This window comes from Ascaphus truei, chromosome 4 (genome assembly GCF_040206685.1).
Source record: "Ascaphus truei isolate aAscTru1 chromosome 4, aAscTru1.hap1, whole genome shotgun sequence".
Taxonomy (NCBI): domain Eukaryota; kingdom Metazoa; phylum Chordata; class Amphibia; order Anura; family Ascaphidae; genus Ascaphus; species Ascaphus truei.
Window position 1 is genome coordinate 170772715 of NC_134486.1, and position 23945 is coordinate 170796659.

Sequence of the window (23945 nt, forward strand, 5' to 3'; positions counted from 1 at the left end):
TTAACCCCTGACTATACCGAGGATACGCTTATCACAATGCCTTTCTGGTCTGTGCTGAAGCAGGACATTCTGGCAGCCAAGTGGCTTGACCTTTATTAGTGAGCCTGGTTACCCCCTCTCGGAACCACAGACTTAGAAATCGCCAGCTCATATACAGTGCATAAAATATATTTAAATATATACCCTTATACACCATTTTAATAAAAAATATCACAAAATTCTTCTAAGTCCCTCGGGAAGAGTGAAAGATGCGCACGTTCATTTTCAGAGCTCCTAGACATTCCTATAAGAAGTTAGCCAAATAGTAGCTTCGAAAAACGCTTAGGTTAAGTTTGAGAGTTGCTTCTAATGTACCAAAGCTGGATATAGACATCATTTCACTCTCACAACATTATGGCTGGTTGGAGACAGTCCGAACCACAAGTACCGGGTCCATGGTTCTGGGCGTATACTGGGGGGACGGGGGGGACTCCCATTAACCCCTGACTATACCGGGGATACGCTTATCACAATGCCTTTCTGGTCTGTGCTGAAGCAGGGCATTCTGGCAGCCAAGTGGCTTGACCTTTATTAGTGAGCCTGGTTACCCCCTCTCGGAACCACAGACTTAGAAATCGCCAGCTCATATACAGTGCATAAAATATATTTATATATATACCCTTATACACCATTTTAATAAAAAATATCACAAAATTCTTCTAAGTCCCTCAGGAAGAGTGAAAGATGCGCACGTTCATTTTCATAGCTCCTAGACCTTCCTATAAGAAGTTAGCCAAAAAGTAGGTTCGAAAAACGCTTAGGTTAAGTTTGAGAGTTGCTTCTAATATACCAAAGCTGGACATAGACATAATTTCACTCTCACAACATTATGGCTGGTTGGAGACAGTCCGAACCACAAGTACCGGGTCCATGGTTCTGGGCGTATTCTGGGGGGACGGGGACGACTCCCATTAACCCCTGACTATACCGAGGATACGCTTATCACAATGCCTTTCTGGTCTGTGCTGAAGCAGGACATTCTGGCAGCCAAGTGGCTTGACCTTTATTAGTGAGCCTGGTTACCCCCTCTCGGAACCACAGACTTAGAAATCGCCAGCTCATATACAGTGCATAAAATATATTTAAATATATACCCTTATACACCATTTTAATAAAAAATATCACAAAATTCTTCTAAGTCCCTCGGGAAGAGTGAAAGATGCGCACGTTCATTTTCAGAGCTCCTAGACATTCCTATAAGAAGTTAGCCAAATAGTAGCTTCGAAAAACGCTTAGGTTAAGTTTGAGAGTTGCTTCTAATGTACCAAAGATGGATATAGACATCATTTCACTCTCACAACATTATGGCTGGTTGGAGACAGTCCGAACCACAAGTACCGGGTCCATGGTTCTGGGCGTATACTGGGGGGACGGGGACGACTCCCATTAACCCCTGACTATACCGGGGATACGCTTATCACAATGCCTTTCTGGTCTGTGCTGAAGCAGGGCATTCTGGCAGCCAAGTGGCTTGACCTTTATTAGTGAGCCTGGTTACCCCCTCTCGGAACCACAGACTTAGAAATCGCCAGCTCATATACAGTGCATAAAATATATTTATATATATACCCTTATACACCATTTTAATAAAAAATATCACAAAATTCTTCTAAGTCCCTCAGGAAGAGTGAAAGATGCGCACGTTCATTTTCAGAGCTCCTAGACCTTCCTATAAGAAGTTAGCCAAAAAGTAGCTTCGAAAAACGCTTAGGTTAAGTTTGAGAGTTGCTTCTAATGTACCAAAGCTGGACTTAAACATAATTTCACTCACAACATTATGGCTGGTTGGAGACAGTCCGAACCACAAGTACCGGGTCCATGGTTCTGGGCGTATACTGAGGGGACGGGGACGACTCCCATTAACCCTTGACTATACCGGGGATACGCTTATCACAATGCCTTTCTGGTCTGTGCTGAAGCAGGGCATTCTGGCAGCCAAGTGGCTTGACCTTTATAAGTGAGCCTGGTTACCCCCTCTCGGAACCACAGACTTAGAAATCGCCAGCTCATATACAGTGCATAAAATATATTTATATATATACCCTTATACACCATTTTAATAAAAAATATCACAAAATTCTTCTAAGTCCCTCGTGAAGAGTGAAAGACGCGCACGTTCATTTTCAGAGCTCCAAGACCTTCCTATAAGAAGTTAGCCAAAAAGTAGCTTCGAATAACGCTTAGGTTAAGTTTCAGAGTTGCTTCTAATGTACAGTACCAAAGCTGGACTTAGACATAATTTCACTCTCACAACATTATGGATGGTTGGAGACAGTCCGAACCACAAGTACCGGGTCCATGGTTCTGGGCGTATACTGGGGGGACGGGGACGACTCCCATTAACCCCTGACTATACCGGGGATACGCTTATCATAATGCCTTTGTGGTCTGTGCTGAAGCAGGGCATTCTGGCAGCCAAGTGGCTTGACCTTTATTAGTGAGCCTGGTTACCCCCTCTCGGAACCACAGACTTAGAAATCGCCAGCTCATATACAGTGCATAAAATATATTTATATATATACCCTTATACACCATTTTAATAAAAAATATCACAAAATTCTTCTAAGTCCCTCGGGAAGAGTGAAAGACGCGCACGTTCATTTTCATAGCTCCTAGACCTTCCTATAAGAAGTTAGCCAAAAAGTAGGTTCGAAAAACGCTTAGGTTAAGTTTGAGAGTTGCTTCTAATGTACCAAAGCTGGACATAGACATAATTTCACTCTCACAACATTATGGCTGGTTGGAGACAGTCCGAACCACAAGTACCGGGTCCATGGTTCTGGGCGTATTCTGGGGGGACGGGGACGACTCCCATTAACCCCTGACTATACCGAGGATACGCTTATCACAATGCCTTTCTGGTCTGTGCTGAAGCAGGACATTCTGGCAGCCAAGTGGCTTGACCTTTATTAGTGAGCCTGGTTACCCCCTCTCGGAACCACAGACTTAGAAATCGCCAGCTCATATACAGTGCATAAAATATATTTAAATATATACCCTTATACACCATTTTAATAAAAAATATCACAAAATTCTTCTAAGTCCCTCGGGAAGAGTGAAAGATGCGCACGTTCATTTTCAGAGCTCCTAGACATTCCTATAAGAAGTTAGCCAAATAGTAGCTTCGAAAAACGCTTAGGTTAAGTTTGAGAGTTGCTTCTAATGTACCAAAGATGGATATAGACATCATTTCACTCTCACAACATTATGGCTGGTTGGAGACAGTCCGAACCACAAGTACCGGGTCCATGGTTCTGGGCGTATACTGGGGGGACGGGGACGACTCCCATTAACCCCTGACTATACCGGGGATACGCTTATCACAATGCCTTTCTGGTCTGTGCTGAAGCAGGGCATTCTGGCAGCCAAGTGGCTTGACCTTTATTAGTGAGCCTGGTTACCCCCTCTCGGAACCACAGACTTAGAAATCGCCAGCTCATATACAGTGCATAAAATATATTTATATATATACCCTTATACACCATTTTAATAAAAAATATCACAAAATTCTTCTAAGTCCCTCGGGAAGAATGAAAGACGCGCACGTTCATTTTTAGAGCTCCTAGACCTTCCTATAAGAAGTTAGCCAAAAAGTAGCTTCGAAAAACGCTTAGGTTAAGTTTGAGAGTTGCTTCTAATGTACCAAAGCTGGACTTAGACATAATTTCACTCTCACAACATTATGGCTGGTTGGAGACAGTCCGAACCACAAGTACCGGGTCCATGGTTCTGGCCGTATACTGGGGGGACGGGGACGACTCCCATTAACCCCTGACTATACCGGGGATACGCTTATCACAATGCCTTTCTGGTCTGTGCTGAAGCAGGGCATTCTGGCAGCCAAGTGGCTTGACCTTTATTAGTGAGCCTGGTTACCCCCTCTCGGAACCACAGACTTAGAAATCGCCAGCTCATATACAGTGCATAAAATATATTTATATATATACCCTTATACACCATTTTAATAAAAAATATCACAAAATTCTTCTAAGTCCCTCAGGAAGAGTGAAAGATGCGCACGTTCATTTTTAGAGCTCCTAGACCTTCCTATAAGAAGTTAGCCAAAAAGTAGCTTCGAAAAACGCTTAGGTTAAGTTTGAGAGTTGCTTCTAATGTACCAAAGCTGGACTTAGACATAATTTCACTCTCACAACATTATGGCTGGTTGGAGACAGTCCGAACCACAAGTACCGGGTCCATGGTTCTGGGCGTATACTGGGGGGACGGGGACGACTCCCATTAACCCCTGACTATACCGGGGATACGCTTATCACAATGCCTTTCTGGTCTGTGCTGAAGCAGGGCATTCTGGCAGCCAAGTGGCTTGACCTTTATTAGTGAGCCTGGTTACCCCCTCTCGGAACCACAGACTTAGAAATCGCCAGCTCATATACAGTGCATAAAATATATTTATATATATACCCTTATACACCATTTTAATAAAAAATATCACAAAATTCTTCTAAGTCCCTCAGGAAGAGTGAAAGATGCGCACGTTCATTTTCAGAGCTCCTAGACCTTCCTATAAGAAGTTAGCCAAAAAGTAGCTTCGAAAAACGCTTAGGTTAAGTTTGAGAGTTGCTTCTAATGTACCAGAGCTGGACTTAAACATAATTTCACTCACAACATTATGGCTGGTTGGAGACAGTCCGAACCACAAGTACCGGGTCCATGGTTCTGGGCGTATACTGGGGGGACGGGGACGACTCCCATTAACCCCTGACTATACCGGGGATACGCTTATCACAATGCCTTTCTGGTCTGTGCTGAAGCAGGGCATTCTGGCAGCCAAGTGGCTTGACCTTTATTAGTGAGCCTGGTTACCCCCTCTCGGAACCACAGACTTAGAAATCGCCAGCTCATATACAGTGCATAAAATATATTTATATATATACCCTTATACACCATTTTAATAAAAAATATCACAAAATTCTTCTAAGTCCCTCGGGAAGAATGAAAGACGCGCACGTTCATTTTTAGAGCTCCTAGACCTTCCTATAAGAAGTTAGCCAAAAAGTAGCTTCGAAAAACGCTTAGGTTAAGTTTGAGAGTTGCTTCTAATGTACCAAAGCTGGACTTAGACATAATTTCACTCTCACAACATTATGGCTGTTTGGAGACAGTCCGAACCACAAGTACCGGGTCCATGGTTCTGGGCGTATACTGGGGGGACGGGGACGACTCCCATTAACCCCTGACTATACCGGGGATACGCTTATCACAATGCCTTTCTGGTCTGTGCTGAAGCAGGGCATTCTGGCAGCCAAGTGGCTTGACCTTTATTAGTGAGCCTGGTTACCCCCTCTCGGAACCACAGACTTAGAAATCGCCAGCTCATATACAGTGCATAAAATATATTTATATATATACCCTTATACACCATTTTAATAAAAAATATCACAAAATTCTTCTAAGTCCCTCAGGAAGAGTGAAAGATGCGCACGTTCATTTTCAGAGCTCCTAGACCTTCCTATAAGAAGTTAGCCAAAAAGTAGCTTCGAAAAACGCTTAGGTTAAGTTTGAGAGTTGCTTCTAATGTACCAGAGCTGGACTTAAACATAATTTCACTCACAACATTATGGCTGGTTGGAGACAGTCCGAACCACAAGTACCGGGTCCATGGTTCTGGGCGTATACTGGGGGGACGGGGACGACTCCCATTAACCCTTGACTATACCGGGGATACGCTTATCACAATGCCTTTCTGGTCTGTGCTGAAGCAGGGCATTCTGGCAGCCAAGTGGCTTGACCTTTATAAGTGAGCCTGGTTACCCCCTCTCGGAACCACAGACTTAGAAATCGCCAGCTCATATACAGTGCATAAAATATATTTATATATATACCCTTATACACCATTTTAATAAAAAATATCACAAAATTCTTCTAAGTCCCTCGGGAAGAATGAAAGACGCGCACGTTCATTTTTAGAGCTCCTAGACCTTCCTATAAGAAGTTAGCCAAAAAGTAGCTTCCAAAAACGCTTACTGTAGGTTAAGTTTGAGAGTTGCTTCTAATGTACCAAAGCTGGACTTAGACATAATTTCACTCTCACAACATTATGGCTGGTTGGAGACAGTCCGAACCACATGTACCGGGTCCATGGTTCTGGGCGTATACTGGGGGGACGGGGACGACTCCAATTCACCCCTGACTATACCGGGTATACGCTTATCACAATGCCTTTCTGGTCTGTGCTGAAGCAGGACATTCTGGTAGCCAAGTGGCTTGACCTTTATTAGTGAGCCTGGTTACCCGCTCTCGGAACCACAGACTTAGAAATCGCCAGCTCATATACAGTGCATAAAATATATTTATATATATATACCCTTATACACCATTTTAATAAAAAATATCACAAAATTCTTCTAAGTCCCTCAGGAAGAGTGAAAGATGCGCACGTTCATTTTCAGAGCTCCTAGACCTTCCTATAAGAAGTTAGCCAAAAAGTAGCTTCGAAAAACGCTTAGGTTAAGTTTGAGAGTTGCTTCTAATGTACCAAAGCTGGACTTAAACATAATTTCACTCACAACATTATGGCTGGTTGGAGACAGTCCGAACCACAAGTACCGGGTCCATGGTTCTGGGCGTATACTGAGGGGACGGGGACGACTCCCATTAACCCTTGACTATACCGGGGATACGCTTATCACAATGCCTTTCTGGTCTGTGCTGAAGCAGGGCATTCTGGCAGCCAAGTGGCTTGACCTTTATAAGTGAGCCTGGTTACCCCCTCTCGGAACCACAGACTTAGAAATCGCCAGCTCATATACAGTGCATAAAATATATTTATATATATACCCTTATACACCATTTTAATAAAAAATATCACAAAATTCTTCTAAGTCCCTCGTGAAGAGTGAAAGACGCGCACGTTCATTTTCAGAGCTCCAAGACCTTCCTATAAGAAGTTAGCCAAAAAGTAGCTTCGAATAACGCTTAGGTTAAGTTTCAGAGTTGCTTCTAATGTACCGAAGCTGGACTTAGACATAATTTCACTCTCACAACATTATGGCTGGTTGGAGACAGTCCGAACTACAAGTACCGGGTCCATGGTTCTGGGCGTATACTGGGGGGACGGGGACGACTCCCATTAACCCCTGACTATACCGGGGATACGCTTATTACAATGCCTTTCCGGTCTGTGCTGAATGAAGCAGGGCATTCTGGCATCCAAGTGGCTTGACCTTTATTAGTGAGCCTGGTTACCCCCTCTCGGAACAACAGACTTAGAAATCGCCAGCTCATATACAGTGCATAAAATATATTTATATATATACCCTTATACACCATTTTAATAAAAAATATCACAAAATTCTTCTAAGTCCCTCGCGAAGAGTGAAAGACGCGTACGTTCATTTTCAGAGCTCCTAGACCTTCCTATAAGAAGTTAGCCAAAAAGTAGCTTCGAAAAACTCTTAGGTTAAGTTTCAGAGTTGCTTCTAATGTACCGAAGCTGGACTTAGACATAATTTCACTCTCACAACATTATGGCTGGTTGGAGACAGTCCGAACCACAAGTACCGGGTCCATGGTTCTGGGCGTATACTGGGGGGACGGGGACGACTCCCATTAACCCCTGACTATACCGGGGATACGCTTATCATAATGCCTTTGTGGTCTGTGCTGAAGCAGGGCATTCTGGCAGCCAAGTGGCTTGACCTTTATTAGTGAGCCTGGTTACCCCCTCTCGGAACCACAGACTTAGAAATCGCCAGCTCATATACAGTGCATAAAATATATTTATATATATACCCTTATACACCATTTTAATAAAAAATATCACAAAATTCTTCTAAGTCCCTCGGGAAGAGTAAAAGACGCGCACGTTCATTTTCAGAGCTCCTAGACCTTCCTATAAGAAGTTAGCCAAAAAGTAGGTTCGAAAAACGCTTAGGTTAAGTTTGAGAGTTGCTTCTAATGTACCAAAGCTGGACATAGACATAATTTCACTCTCACAACATTATGGCTGGTTGGAGACAGTCCGAACCACAAGTACCGGGTCCATGGTTCTGGGCGTATTCTGGGGGGACGGGGACGACTCCCATTAACCCCTGACTATACCGAGGATACGCTTATCACAATGCCTTTCTGGTCTGTGCTGAAGCAGGACATTCTGGCAGCCAAGTGGCTTGACCTTTATTAGTGAGCCTGGTTACCCCCTCTCGGAACCACAGACTTAGAAATCGCCAGCTCATATACAGTGCATAAAATATATTTAAATATATACCCTTATACACCATTTTAATAAAAAATATCACAAAATTCTTCTAAGTCCCTCGGGAAGAGTGAAAGATGCGCACGTTCATTTTCAGAGCTCCTAGACATTCCTATAAGAAGTTAGCCAAATAGTAGCTTCGAAAAACGCTTAGGTTAAGTTTGAGAGTTGCTTCTAATGTACCAAAGCTGGATATAGACATCATTTCACTCTCACAACATTATGGCTGGTTGGAGACAGTCCGAACCACAAGTACCGGGTCCATGGTTCTGGGCGTATACTGGGGGGACGGGGACGACTCCCATTAACCCCTGACTATACCGGGGATACGCTTATCACAATGCCTTTCTGGTCTGTGCTGAAGCAGGGCATTCTGGCAGCCAAGTGGCTTGACCTTTATTTGTGAGCCTGGTTACCCCCTCTCGGAACCACAGACTTAGAAATCGCCAGCTCATATACAGTGCATAAAATATATTTATATATATACCCTTATACACCATTTTAATAAAAAATATCACAAAATTCTTCTAAGTCCCTCGTGAAGAGTGAAAGACGCGCACGTTCATTTTCAGAGCTCCAAGACCTTCCTATAAGAAGTTAGCCAAAAAGTAGCTTCGAATAACGCTTAGGTTAAGTTTCAGAGTTGCTTCTAATGTACAGTACCAAAGCTGGACTTAGACATAATTTCACTCTCACAACATTATGGCTGGTTGGAGACAGTCCGAACCACAAGTACCGGGTCCATGGTTCTGGGCGTATACTGGGGGGACGGGGACGACTCCCATTAACCCCTGACTATACCGGGGATACGCTTATCATAATGCCTTTGTGGTCTGTGCTGAAGCAGGGCATTCTGGCAGCCAAGTGGCTTGACCTTTATTAGTGAGCCTGGTTACCCCCTCTCGGAACCACAGACTTAGAAATCGCCAGCTCATATACAGTGCATAAAATATATTTATATATATACCCTTATACACCATTTTAATAAAAAATATCACAAAATTCTTCTAAGTCCCTCGGGAAGAGTGAAAGACGCGCACGTTCATTTTCAGAGCTCCTAGACCTTCCTATAAGAAGTTAGCCAAAAAGTAGGTTCGAAAAACGCTTAGGTTAAGTTTGAGAGTTGCTTCTAATGTACCAAAGCTGGACATAGACATAATTTCACTCTCACAACATTATGGCTGGTTGGAGACAGTCCGAACCACAAGTACCGGGTCCATGGTTCTGGGCGTATTCTGGGGGGACGGGGACGACTCCCATTAACCCCTGACTATACCGAGGATACGCTTATCACAATGCCTTTCTGGTCTGTGCTGAAGCAGGACATTCTGGCAGCCAAGTGGCTTGACCTTTATTAGTGAGCCTGGTTACCCCCTCTCGGAACCACAGACTTAGAAATCGCCAGCTCATATACAGTGCATAAAATATATTTATATATATACCCTTATACACCATTTTAATAAAAAATATCACAAAATTCTTCTAAGTCCCTCGTGAAGAGTGAAAGACGCGCACGTTCATTTTCAGAGCTCCAAGACCTTCCTATAAGAAGTTAGCCAAAAAGTAGCTTCGAATAACGCTTAGGTTAAGTTTCAGAGTTGCTTCTAATGTACAGTACCAAAGCTGGACTTAGACATAATTTCACTCTCACAACATTATGGCTGGTTGGAGACAGTCCGAACCACAAGTACCGGGTCCATGGTTCTGGGCGTATACTGGGGGGACGGGGACGACTCCCATTAACCCCTGACTATACCGGGGATACGCTTATCATAATGCCTTTGTGGTCTGTGCTGAAGCAGGGCATTCTGGCAGCCAAGTGGCTTGACCTTTATTAGTGAGCCTGGTTACCCCCTCTCGGAACCACAGACTTAGAAATCGCCAGCTCATATACAGTGCATAAAATATATTTATATATATACCCTTATACACCATTTTAATAAAAAATATCACAAAATTCTTCTAAGTCCCTCGGGAAGAGTGAAAGACGCGCACGTTCATTTTCAGAGCTCCTAGACCTTCCTATAAGAAGTTAGCCAAAAAGTAGGTTCGAAAAACGCTTAGGTTAAGTTTGAGAGTTGCTTCTAATGTACCAAAGCTGGACATAGACATAATTTCACTCTCACAACATTATGGCTGGTTGGAGACAGTCCGAACCACAAGTACCGGGTCCATGGTTCTGGGCGTATTCTGGGGGGACGGGGACGACTCCCATTAACCCCTGACTATACCGAGGATACGCTTATCACAATGCCTTTCTGGTCTGTGCTGAAGCAGGACATTCTGGCAGCCAAGTGGCTTGACCTTTATTAGTGAGCCTGGTTACCCCCTCTCGGAACCACAGACTTAGAAATCGCCAGCTCATATACAGTGCATAAAATATATTTAAATATATACCCTTATACACCATTTTAATAAAAAATATCACAAAATTCTTCTAAGTCCCTCGGGAAGAGTGAAAGATGCGCACGTTCATTTTCAGAGCTCCTAGACATTCCTATAAGAAGTTAGCCAAATAGTAGCTTCGAAAAACGCTTAGGTTAAGTTTGAGAGTTGCTTCTAATGTACCAAAGCTGGATATAGACATCATTTCACTCTCACAACATTATGGCTGGTTGGAGACAGTCCGAACCACAAGTACCGGGTCCATGGTTCTGGGCGTATACTGGGGGGACGGGGACGACTCCCATTAACCCCTGACTATACCGGGGATACGCTTATCACAATGCCTTTCTGGTCTGTGCTGAAGCAGGGCATTCTGGCAGCCAAGTGGCTTGACCTTTATTTGTGAGCCTGGTTACCCCCTCTCGGAACCACAGACTTAGAAATCGCCAGCTCATATACAGTGCATAAAATATATTTATATATATACCCTTATACACCATTTTAATAAAAAATATCACAAAATTCTTCTAAGTCCCTCGGGAAGAATGAAAGACGCGCACGTTCATTTTTAGAGCTCCTAGACCTTCCTATAAGAAGTTAGCCAAAAAGTAGCTTCGAAAAACGCTTAGGTTAAGTTTGAGAGTTGCTTCTAATGTACCAAAGCTGGACTTAGACATAATTTCACTCTCACAACATTATGGCTGGTTGGAGACAGTCCGAACCACAAGTACCGGGTCCATGGTTCTGGGCGTATACTGGGGGGACGGGGACGACTCCCATTAACCCCTGACTATACCGGGGATACGCTTATCACAATGCCTTTCTGGTCTGTGCTGAAGCAGGGCATTCTGGCAGCCAAGTGGCTTGACCTTTATTAGTGAGCCTGGTTACCCCCTCTCGGAACCACAGACTTAGAAATCGCCAGCTCATATACAGTGCATAAAATATATTTATATATATACCCTTATACACCATTTTAATAAAAAATATCACAAAATTCTTCTAAGTCCCTCAGGAAGAGTGAAAGATGCGCACGTTCATTTTCAGAGCTCCTAGACCTTCCTATAAGAAGTTAGCCAAAAAGTAGCTTCGAAAAACGCTTAGGTTAAGTTTGAGAGTTGCTTCTAATGTACCAGAGCTGGACTTAAACATAATTTCACTCACAACATTATGGCTGGTTGGAGACAGTCCGAACCACAAGTACCGGGTCCATGGTTCTGGGCGTATACTGGGGGGACGGGGACGACTCCCATTAACCCCTGACTATACCGGGGATACGCTTATCACAATGCCTTTCTGGTCTGTGCTGAAGCAGGGCATTCTGGCAGCCAAGTGGCTTGACCTTTATTAGTGAGCCTGGTTACCCCCTCTCGGAACCACAGACTTAGAAATCGCCAGCTCATATACAGTGCATAAAATATATTTATATATATACCCTTATACACCATTTTAATAAAAAATATCACAAAATTCTTCTAAGTCCCTCAGGAAGAGTGAAAGATGCGCACGTTCATTTTCAGAGCTCCTAGACCTTCCTATAAGAAGTTAGCCAAAAAGTAGCTTCGAAAAACGCTTAGGTTAAGTTTGAGAGTTGCTTCTAATGTACCAGAGCTGGACTTAAACATAATTTCACTCACAACATTATGGCTGGTTGGAGACAGTCCGAACCACAAGTACCGGGTCCATGGTTCTGGGCGTATACTGGGGGGACGGGGACGACTCCCATTAACCCTTGACTATACCGGGGATACGCTTATCACAATGCCTTTCTGGTCTGTGCTGAAGCAGGGCATTCTGGCAGCCAAGTGGCTTGACCTTTATAAGTGAGCCTGGTTACCCCCTCTCGGAACCACAGACTTAGAAATCGCCAGCTCATATACAGTGCATAAAATATATTTATATATATACCCTTATACACCATTTTAATAAAAAATATCACAAAATTCTTCTAAGTCCCTCGGGAAGAATGAAAGACGCGCACGTTCATTTTTAGAGCTCCTAGACCTTCCTATAAGAAGTTAGCCACAAAGTAGCTTCCAAAAACGCTTACTGTAGGTTAAGTTTGAGAGTTGCTTCTAATGTACCAAAGCTGGACTTAGACATAATTTCACTCTCACAACATTATGGCTGGTTGGAGACAGTCCGAACCACATGTACCGGGTCCATGGTTCTGGGCGTATACTGGGGGGACGGGGACGACTCACATTCACCCCTGACTATACCGGGTATACGCTTATCACAATGCCTTTCTGGTCTGTGCTGAAGCAGGACATTCTGGCAGCCAAGTGGCTTGACCTTTATTAGTGAGCCTGGTTACCCGCTCTCGGAACCACAGACTTAGAAATCGCCAGCTCATATACAGTGCATAAAATATATTTATATATATATACCCTTATACACCATTTTAATAAAAAATATCACAAAATTCTTCTAAGTCCCTCGGGAAGAGTGAAAGACGCGCACGTTCATTTTCAGAGCTCCTAGACCTTCCTATAAGAAGTTAGCCAAAAAGTAGCTTCGAAAAACGCTTAGGTTAAGTTTGAGAGTTGCTTCTAATGTACCAAAGCTGGACTTAAACATAATTTCACTCACAACATTATGGCTGGTTGGAGACAGTCCGAACCACAAGTACCGGGTCCATGGTTCTGGGCGTATACTGGGGGGACGGGGACGACTCCCATTAACCCTTGACTATACCGGGGATACGCTTATCAAAATGCCTTTCAGGTCTGTGCTGAAGCAGGGCATTCTGGCAGCCAAGTGGCTTGACCTTTATTAGTGAGCCTGGTTACCCCCTCTCGGAACCACAGACTTAGAAATCGCCAGCTCATATACAGTGCATAAAATATATTTATATATATACCCTTATACACCATTTTAATAAAAAATATCACAAAATTCTTCTAAGTCCCTCAGGAAGAGTGAAAGATGCGCACGTTCATTTTTAGAGCTCCTAGACCTTCCTATAAGAAGTTAGCCAAAAAGTAGCTTCGAAAAACGCTTACTGTAGGTTAAGTTTGAGAGTTGCTTCTAATGTACCAAAGCTGGACTTAGACATAATTTCACTCTCACAACATTATGGCTGGTTGGAGACAGTCCGAACCACAAGTAACGGGTCCATGGTTCTGGGCGTATACTGGGGGGACGGGGACGACTCCCATTAACCCCTGACTATACCGGGGATACGCTTATCACAATGCCTTTCTGGTCTGTGCTGAAGCAGGGCATTCTGGCAGCCAAGTGGCTTGACCTTTATTAGTGAGCCTGGTTACCCCCTCTCGGAACCACAGACTTAGAAATCGCCAGCTCATATACAGTGCATAAAATATATTTATATATAAACCCTTATACACCATTTTAATAAAAAATATCACAAAATTCTTCTAAGTCCCTCAGGAAGAGTGAAAGATGCGCACGTTCATTTTTAGAGCTCCTAGACCTTCCTATAAGAAGTTAGCCAAAAAGTAGCTTCGAAAAAAGCTTACTGTAGGTTAAGTTTGAGAGTTGCTTCTAATGTACCAAAGCTGGACTTAGACATAATTTCACTCTCACAACATTATGGCTGGTTGGAGACAGTCCGAACCACAAGTACCGGGTCCATGGTTCTGGGCGTATACTGGGGGGACGTGGACGACTCCCATTAACCCCTGACTATACCGGGGATACGCTTATCACAATGCCTTTCTGGTCTGTGCTGAAGCAGGGCATTCTGGCAGCCAAGTGGCTTGACCTTTATTAGTGAGCCTGGTTACCCCCTCTCGGAACCACAGACTTAGAAATCGCAAGCTCATATACAGTGCATAAAATATATTTATATATATACCCTTATACACCATTTTAATAAAAAATATCACAAAATTCTTCTAAGTCCCTCGGGAAGAATGAAAGACGCGCACGTTCATTTTTAGAGCTCCTAGACCTTCCTATAAGAAGTTAGCCAAAAAGTAGCTTCCAAAAACGCTTACTGTAGGTTAAGTTTGAGAGTTGCTTCTAATGTACCAAAGCTGGACTTAGACATAATTTCACTCTCACAACATTATGGCTGGTTGGAGACAGTCCGAACCACATGTACCGGGTCCATGGTTCTGGGCGTATACTGGGGGGACGGGGACGACTCCAATTCACCCCTGACTATACCGGGTATACGCTTATCACAATGCCTTTCTGGTCTGTGCTGAAGCAGGACATTCTGGCAGCCAAGTGGCTTGACCTTTATTAGTGAGCCTGGTTACCCGCTCTCGGAACCACAGACTTAGAAATCGCCAGCTCATATACAGTGCATAAAATATATTTATATATATACCCTTATACACCATTTTAATAAAAAATATCACAAAATTCTTCTAAGTCCCTCAGGAAGAGTGAAAGATGCGCACGTTCATTTTCAGAGCTCCTAGACCTTCCTATAAGAAGTTAGCCAAAAAGTAGCTTCGAAAAACGCTTAGGTTAAGTTTGAGAGTTGCTTCTAATGTACCAAAGCTGGACTTAAACATAATTTCACTCACAACATTATGGCTGGTTGGAGACAGTCCGAACCACAAGTACCGGGTCCATGGTTCTGGGCGTATACTGGGGGGACGGGGACGACTCCCATTAACCCTTGACTATACCGGGGATACGCTTATCAAAATGCCTTTCTGGTCTGTGCTGAAGCAGGGCATTCTGGCAGCCAAGTGGCTTGACCTTTATTAGTGAGCCTGGTTACCCCCTCTCGGAACCACAGACTTAGAAATCGCCAGCTCATATACAGTGCATAAAATATATTTATATATATACCCTTATACACCATTTTAATAAAAAATATCACAAAATTCTTCTAAGTCCCTCAGGAAGAGTGAAAGATGCGCACGTTCATTTTTAGAGCTCCTAGACCTTCCTATAAGAAGTTAGCCAAAAAGTAGCTTCGAAAAACGCTTACTGTAGGTTAAGTTTGAGAGTTGCTTCTAATGTACCAAAGCTGGACTTAGACATAATTTCACTCTCACAACATTATGGCTGGTTGGAGACAGTCCGAACCACATGTACCGGGTCCATGGTTCTGGGCGTATACTTTGGGGACGGGGACGACTCCCATTCACCCCTGACTATACCGGGTATACGCTTATCACAATGCCTTTCTGGTCTGTGCTGAAGCAGGACATTCTGGCAGCCAAGTGGCTTGACCTTTATTAGTGAGCCTGGTTACCCGCTCTCGGAACCACAGACTTAGAAATCGCCAGCTCATATACAGTGCATAAAATATATTTATATATATACCCTTATACACCATTTTAATAAAAAATATCACAAAATTCTTCTAAGTCCCTCAGGAAGAGTGAAAGATGCGCACGTTCATTTTCAGAGCTCCTAGACCTTCCTATAAGAAGTTAGCCAAAAAGTAGCTTCGAAAAACGCTTAGGTTAAGTTTGAGAGTTGCTTCTAATGTACCAAAGCTGGACTTAAACATAATTTCACTCACAGCATTATGGCTGGTTGGAGACAGTCCGAACCACAAGTACCGGGTCCATGGTTCTGGGCGTATACTGGGGGGACGGGGACGACTCCCATTAACCCCTGACTATACCGGGGATACGCTTATCACAATGCCTTTCTGGTCTGTGCTGAAGCAGGGCATTCTGGTAGCCAAGTGGCTTGACCTTTATTAGTGAGCCTGGTTACCCCCTCTCGGAACCACAGACTTAGAAATCGCCAGCTCATATACAGTGCATAAAATATATTTATATATATACCCTTATACACAATTTTAATAAAAAATATCACAAAATTCTTCTAAGTCCCTCAGGAAGAGTGAAAGATGCGCACGTTCATTTTTAGAGCTCCTAGACCTTCCTATAAGAAGTTAGCCAAAAAGTAGCTTCGAAAAAAGCTTACTGTAGGTTAAGTTTGAGAGTTGCTTCTAATGTACCAAAGCTGGACTCAAACATAATTTCACTCTCACAACATTATGGCTGGTTGGAGACAGTCCGAACCACAAGTACCGGGTCCATGGTTCTGGGCGTATATTGGGGGGACGGGGACGACTCCCATTAACCCCTGACTATACCGGGGATACGCTTATCACAATGCCTTTCTGGTCTGTGCTGAAGCAGGGCATTCTGGCAGCCAAGTGGCTTGACCTTTATTAGTGAGCCTGGTTACCCCCTCTCGGAACCACAGACTTAGAAATCGCCAGCTCATATACAGTGCATAAAATATATTTATATATATACCCTTATACACCATTTTAATAAAAAATATCACAAAATTCTTCTAAGTCCCTCGGGAAGAATGAAAGACGCGCACGTTCATTTTTAGAGCTCCTAGACCTTCCTATAAGAAGTTAGCCAAAAAGTAGCTTCCAAAAACGCTTACTGTAGGTTAAGTTTGAGAGTTGCTTCTAATGTACCAAAGCTAGACTTAGACATAATTTCACTCTCACAACATTATGGCTGGTTGGAGACAGTCCGAACCACATGTACCGGGTCCATGGTTCTGGGCGTATACTGGGGGGACGGGGACGACTCCAATTCACCCCTGACTATACCGGGTATACGCTTATCACAATGCCTTTCTGGTCTGTGCTGAAGCAGGACATTCTGGCAGCCAAGTGGCTTGACCTTTATTAGTGAGCCTGGTTACCCGCTCTCGGAACCACAGACTTAGAAATCGCCAGCTCATATACAGTGCATAAAATATATTTATATATATACCCTTATACACCATTTTAATAAAAAATATCACAAAATTCTTCTAAGTCCCTCAGGAAGAGTGAAAGATGCGCACGTTCATTTTCAGAGCTCCTAGACCTTCCTATAAGAAGTTAGCCAAAAAGTAGCTTCGAAAAACGCTTAGGTTAAGTTTGAGAGTTGCTTCTAATGTACCAAAGCTGGACTTAAACATAATTTCACTCACAACATTATGGCTGGTTGGAGACAGTCCGAACCACAAGTACCGGGTCCATGGTTCTGGGCGTATACTGGGGGGACGGGGACGACTCCCATTAACCCTTGACTATACCGGGGATACGCTTATCAAAATGCCTTTCTGGTCTGTGCTGAAGCAGGGCATTCTGGCAGCCAAGTGGCTTGACCTTTATTAGTGAGCCTGGTTACCCCCTCTCGGAACCACAGACTTAGAAATCGCCAGCTCATATACAGTGCATAAAATATATTTATATATATACCCTTATACACCATTTTAATAAAAAATATCACAAAATTCTTCTAAGTCCCTCAGGAAGAGTGAAAGATGCGCACGTTCATTTTTAGAGCTCCTAGACCTTCCTATAAGAAGTTAGCCAAAAAGTAGCTTCGAAAAACGCTTACTGTCGGTTAAGTTTGAGAGTTGCTTCTAATGTACCAAAGCTGGACTTAGACATAATTTCACTCTCACAACATTATGGCTGGTTGGAGACAGTCCGAACCACATGTACCGGGTCCATGGTTCTGGGCGTATACTGGGGGGACGGGGACGACTCCCATTCACCCCTGACTATACCGGGTATACGCTTATCACAATGCCTTTCTGGTCTGTGCTGAAGCAGGACATTCTGGCAGCCAAGTGGCTTGACCTTTATTAGTGAGCCTGGTTACCCGCTCTCGGAACCACAGACTTAGAAATCGCCAGCTCATATACAGTGCATAAAATATATTTATATATATACCCTTATACACCATTTTAATAAAAAATATCACAAAATTCTTCTAAGTCCCTCAGGAAGAGTGAAAGATGCGCACGTTCATTTTCAGAGCTCCTAGACCTTCCTATAAGAAGTTAGCCAAAAAGTAGCTTCGAAAAACGCTTAGGTTAAGTTTGAGAGTTGCTTCTAATGTACCAAAGCTGGACTTAAACATAATTTCACTCACAACATTATGGCTGGTTGGAGACAGTCCGAACCACAAGTACCGGGTCCATGGTTCTGGGCGTATACTGGGGGGACGGGGGGGACTCCCATTAACCCTTGACTATACCGGGGATACGCTTATCACAATGCCTTTCTGGTCTGTGCTGAAGCAGGGCATTCTGGCAGCCAAGTGGCTTGACCTTTATAAGTGAGCCTGGTTACCCCCTCTCGGAACCACAGACTTAGAAATCGCCAGCTCATATACAGTGCATAAAATATATTTATATATATACCCTTATACACCATTTTAATAAAAAATATCACAAAATTCTTCTAAGTCCCTCGTGAAGAGTGAAAGACGCGCACGTTCATTTTCAGAGCTCCAAGACCTTCCTATAAGAAGTTAGCCAAAAAGTAGCTTCGAAAAACGCTTACAGTAGGTTAAGTTTCAGAGTTGCTTCTAATGTACCAAAGCTGGACTTAGACATAATTTCACTCTCACAACATTATGGCTGGTTGGAGACAGTCCGAACCACAAGTACCGGGTCCATGGTTCTGGGCGTATACTGGGGGGACGGGGACGACTCCCATTAACCCCTGACTATACCGGGGATACGCTTATCACAATGCCTTTCTGGTCTGTGCTGAAGCAGGGCATTCTGGCAGCCAAGTGGCTTGACCTTTATTAGTGAGCCTGGTTACCCCCTCTCGGAACCACAGACTTAGAAATCGCCAGCTCATATACAGTGCATAAAATATATTTATATATATACCCTTATACACCATTTTAATAAAAAATATCACAAAATTCTTCTAAGTCCCTCGTGAAGAGTGAAAGACGCGCACGTACATTTTCAGAGCTCCTAGACCTTCCTATAAGAAGTTAGCCAAAAAGTAGCTTCGAATAACGCTTAGGTTAAGTTTCAGAGTTGCTTCTAATGTACAGTACCAAAGCTGGACTTATACATAATTTCACTCTCACAACATTATGGCTGGTTGGAGACAGTCCGAACCACAAGTACCGGGTCCATGGTTCTGGGCGTATACTGGGGGGACGGGGACGACTCCCATTAACCCCTGACTATACCGGGGATACGCTTATCACAATGCCTTTCTGGTCTGTGCTGAAGCAGGGCATTCTGGCAGCCAAGTGGCTTGACCTTTATTAGTGAGCCTGGTTACCCCCTCTCGGAACCACAGACTTAGAAATCGCCAGCTCATATACAGTGCATAAAATATATTTATATATATACCCTTATACACCATTTTAATAAAAAATATCACAAAATTCTTCTAAGTCCCTCGTGAAGAGTGAAAGACGCGCACGTTCATTTTCAGAGCTCCAAGACCTTCCTATAAGAAGTTAGCCAAAAAGTAGCTTCGAAAAACGCTTACAGTAGGTTAAGTTTCAGAGTTGCTTCTAATGTACCAAAGCTGGACTTAGACATAATTTCACTCTCACAACATTATGGCTGGTTGGAGACAGTCCGAACCACAAGTACCGGGTCCATGGTTCTGGGCGTATACTGGGGGGACGGGGACGACTCCCATTAACCCCTGACTATACCGGGGATACGCTTATCACAATGCCTTTCTGGTCTGTGCTGAAGCAGGGCATTCTGGCAGCCAAGTGGCTTGACCTTTATTAGTGAGCCTGGTTACCCCCTCTCGGAACCACAGACTTAGAAATCGCCAGCTCATATACAGTGCATAAAATATATTTATATATATACCCTTATACACCATTTTAATAAAAAATATCACAAAATTCTTCTAAGTCCCTCGTGAAGAGTGAAAGACGCGCACGTTCATTTTCAGAGCTCCTAGACCTTCCTATAAGAAGTTAGCCAAAAAGTAGCTTCGAATAACGCTTAGGTTAAGTTTCAGAGTTGCTTCTAATGTACAGTACCAAAGCTGGACTTATACATAATTTCACTCTCACAACATTATGGCTGGTTGGAGACAGTCCGAACCACAAGTACCGGGTCCATGGTTCTGGGCGTATACTGGGGGGACGGGGACGACTCCCATTAACCCCTGACTATACCGGGGATACGCTTATCACAATGCCTTTCTGGTCTGTGCTGAAGCAGGGCATTCTGGCAGCCAAGTGGCTTGACCTTTATTAGTGAGCCTGGTTACCCCCTCTCGGAACCACAGACTTAGAAATCGCCAGCTCATATACAGTGCATAAAATATATTTATATATATACCCTTATACACCATTTTAATAAAAAATATCACAAAATTCTTCTAAGTCCCTCGTGAAGAGTGAAAGACGCGCACGTTCATTTTCAGAGCTCCTAGACCTTCCTATAAGAAGTTAGCCAAAAAGTAGCTTCGAATAACGCTTAGGTTAAGTTTCAGAGTTGCTTCTAATGTAGAGTACCAAAGCTGGACTTATACATAATTTCACTCTCACAACATTATGGCTGGTTGGAGACAGTCCGAACCACAAGTACCGGGTCCATGGTTCTGGGCGTATACTGGGGGGACGGGGACGACTCCCATTAACCCCTGACTATACCGGGAATACGCTTATCACAATGCCTTTCTGGTCTGTGCTGAAGCAGGGCATTCTGGCAGCCAAGTGGCTTGACCTTTATTAGTGAGCCTGGTTACCCCCTCTCGGAACCACAGACTTAGAAATCGCCAGCTCATATACAGTGCATAAAATATATTTATATATATACCCTTATACACCATTTTAATAAAAAATATCACAAAATTCTTCTAAGTCCCTCGTGAAGAGTGAAAGACGCGCACGTTCATTTTCAGAGCTCCAAGACCTTCCTATAAGAAGTTAGCCAAAAAGTAGCTTCGAAAAACGCTTACAGTAGGTTAAGTTTCAGAGTTGCTTCTAATGTACCAAAGCTGGACTTAGACATAATTTCACTCTCACAACATTATGGCTGGTTGGAGACAGTCCGAACCACAAGTACCGGATCCATGGTTCTGGGCGTATACTGGGGGGACGGGGACGACTCCCATTAACCCCTGACTATACCGGGGATACGCTTATCACAATGCCTTTCTGGTCTGTGCTGAAGCAGGGCATTCTGGCAGCCAAGTGGCTTGACCTTTATTAGTGAGCCTGGTTACCCCCTCTCGGAACCACAGACTTAGAAATCGCCAGCTCATATACAGTGCATAAAATATATTTATATATATACCCTTATACACCATTTTAATAAAAAATATCACAAAATTCTTCTAAGTCCCTCGTGAAGAGTGAAAGACGCGCACGTTCATTTTTAGAGCTCCTAGACCTTCCTATAAGAAGTTAGCCAAAAAGTAGCTTCGAATAACGCTTAGGTTAAGTTTCAGAGTTGCTTCTAATGTACAGTACCAAAGCTGGACTTATACATAATTTCACTCTCACAACATTATGGCTGGTTGGAGACAGTCCGAACCACAAGTACCGGGTCCATGGTTCTGGGCGTATACTGGGGGGACGGGGGGGACTCCCATTAACCCCTGACTATACCGGGAATACGCTTATCACAATGACTTTCTAGTCTGTGCTGAAGCAGGGCATTCTGGCAGCCAAGTGGCTTGACCTTTATTAGTGAGCCTGGTTACCCCCTCTCGGAACCACAGACTTAGAAATCGCCAGCTCATATACAGTGCATAAAATATATTTATATATATACCCTTATACACCATTTTAATAAAAAATATCACAAAATTCTTCTAAGTCCCTCGTGAAGAGTGAAAGACGCGCACGTTAATTTTCAGAGCTCCAAGACCTTCCTATAAGAAGTTAGCCAAAAAGTAGCTTCGAAAAACGCTTACAGTAGGTTAAGTTTCAGAGTTGCTTCTAATGTACCAAAGCTGGACTTAGACATAATTTCACTCTCACAACATTATGGCTGGTTGGAGACAGTCCGAACCACAAGTACCGGGTCCATGGTTCTGGGCGTATACTGGGGGGACGGGGACGACTCCCATTAACCCCTGACTATACCGGGGATACGCTTATCACAATGCCTTTCTGGTCTGTGCTGAAGCAGGGCATTCTGGCAGCCAAGTGGCTTGACCTTTATTAGTGAGCCTGGTTACCCCCTCTCGGAACCACAGACTTAGAAATCGCCAGCTCATATACAGTGCATAAAATATATTTATATATATACCCTTATACACCATTTTAATAAAAAATATCACAAAATTCTTCTAAGTCCCTCGTGAAGAGTGAAAGACGCGCACGTTCATTTTCAGAGCTCCTAGACCTTCCTATAAGAAGTTAGCCAAAAAGTAGCTTCGAATAACGCTTAGGTTAAGTTTCAGAGTTGCTTCTAATGTACAGTACCAAAGCTGGACTTATACATAATTTCACTCTCACAACATTATGGCTGGTTGGAGAGAGTCCGAACCACAAGTACCGGGTCCATGGTTCTGGCCGTATACTGGGAGGACGGGGACGACTCCCATTAACCCCTGACTATACCGGGGATACGCTTATCACAATGCCTTTCTGGTCTGTGCTGAAGCAGGGCATTCTGGCAGCCAAGTGGCTTGACCTTTATTAGTGAGCCTGGTTACCCCCTCTCGGAACCACAGACTTAGAAATCGCCAGCTCATATACAGTGCATAAAATATATTTATATATATACCCTTATACACCATTTTAATAAAAAATATCACAAAATTCTTCTAAGTCCCTCGTGAAGAGTGAAAGACGCGCACGTTCATTTTCAGAGCTCCTAGACCTTCCTATAAGAAGTTAGCCAAAAAGTAGCTTCGAATAACGCTTAGGTTAAGTTTCAGAGTTGCTTCTAATGTACAGTACCAAAGCTGGACTTATACATAATTTCACTCTCACAACATTATGGCTGGTTGGAGACAGTCCGAACCACAAGTACCGGGTCCATGGTTCTGGGCGTATACTGGGGGGACGGGGACGACTCCCATTAACCCCTGACTATACCGGGAATACGCTTATCACAATGCCTTTCTGGTCTGTGCTGAAGCAGGGCATTCTGGCAGCCAAGTGGCTTGACCTTTATTAGTGAGCCTGGTTACCCCCTCTCGGAACCACAGACTTAGAAATCGCCAGCTCATATACAGTGCATAAAATATATTTATATATATACCCTTATACACCATTTTAATAAAAAATATCACAAAATTCTTCTAAGTCCCTCGTGAAGAGTGAAAGACGCGCACGTTCATTTTCAGAGCTCCAAGACCTTCCTATAAGAAGTTAGCCAAAAAGTAGCTTCGAAAAACGCTTACAGTAGGTTAAGTTTCAGAGTTGCTTCTAATGTACCAAAGCTGGACTTAGACATAATTTCACTCTCACAACATTATGGCTGGTTGGAGACAGTCCGAACCACAAGTACCGGGTCCATGGTTCTGGGCGTATACTGGGGGGACGGGGACGACTCCCATTAACCCCTGACTATACCGGGGATACGCTTATCACAATGCCTTTCTGGTCTGTGCTGAAGCAGGGCATTCTGGCAGCCAAGTGGCTTGACCTTT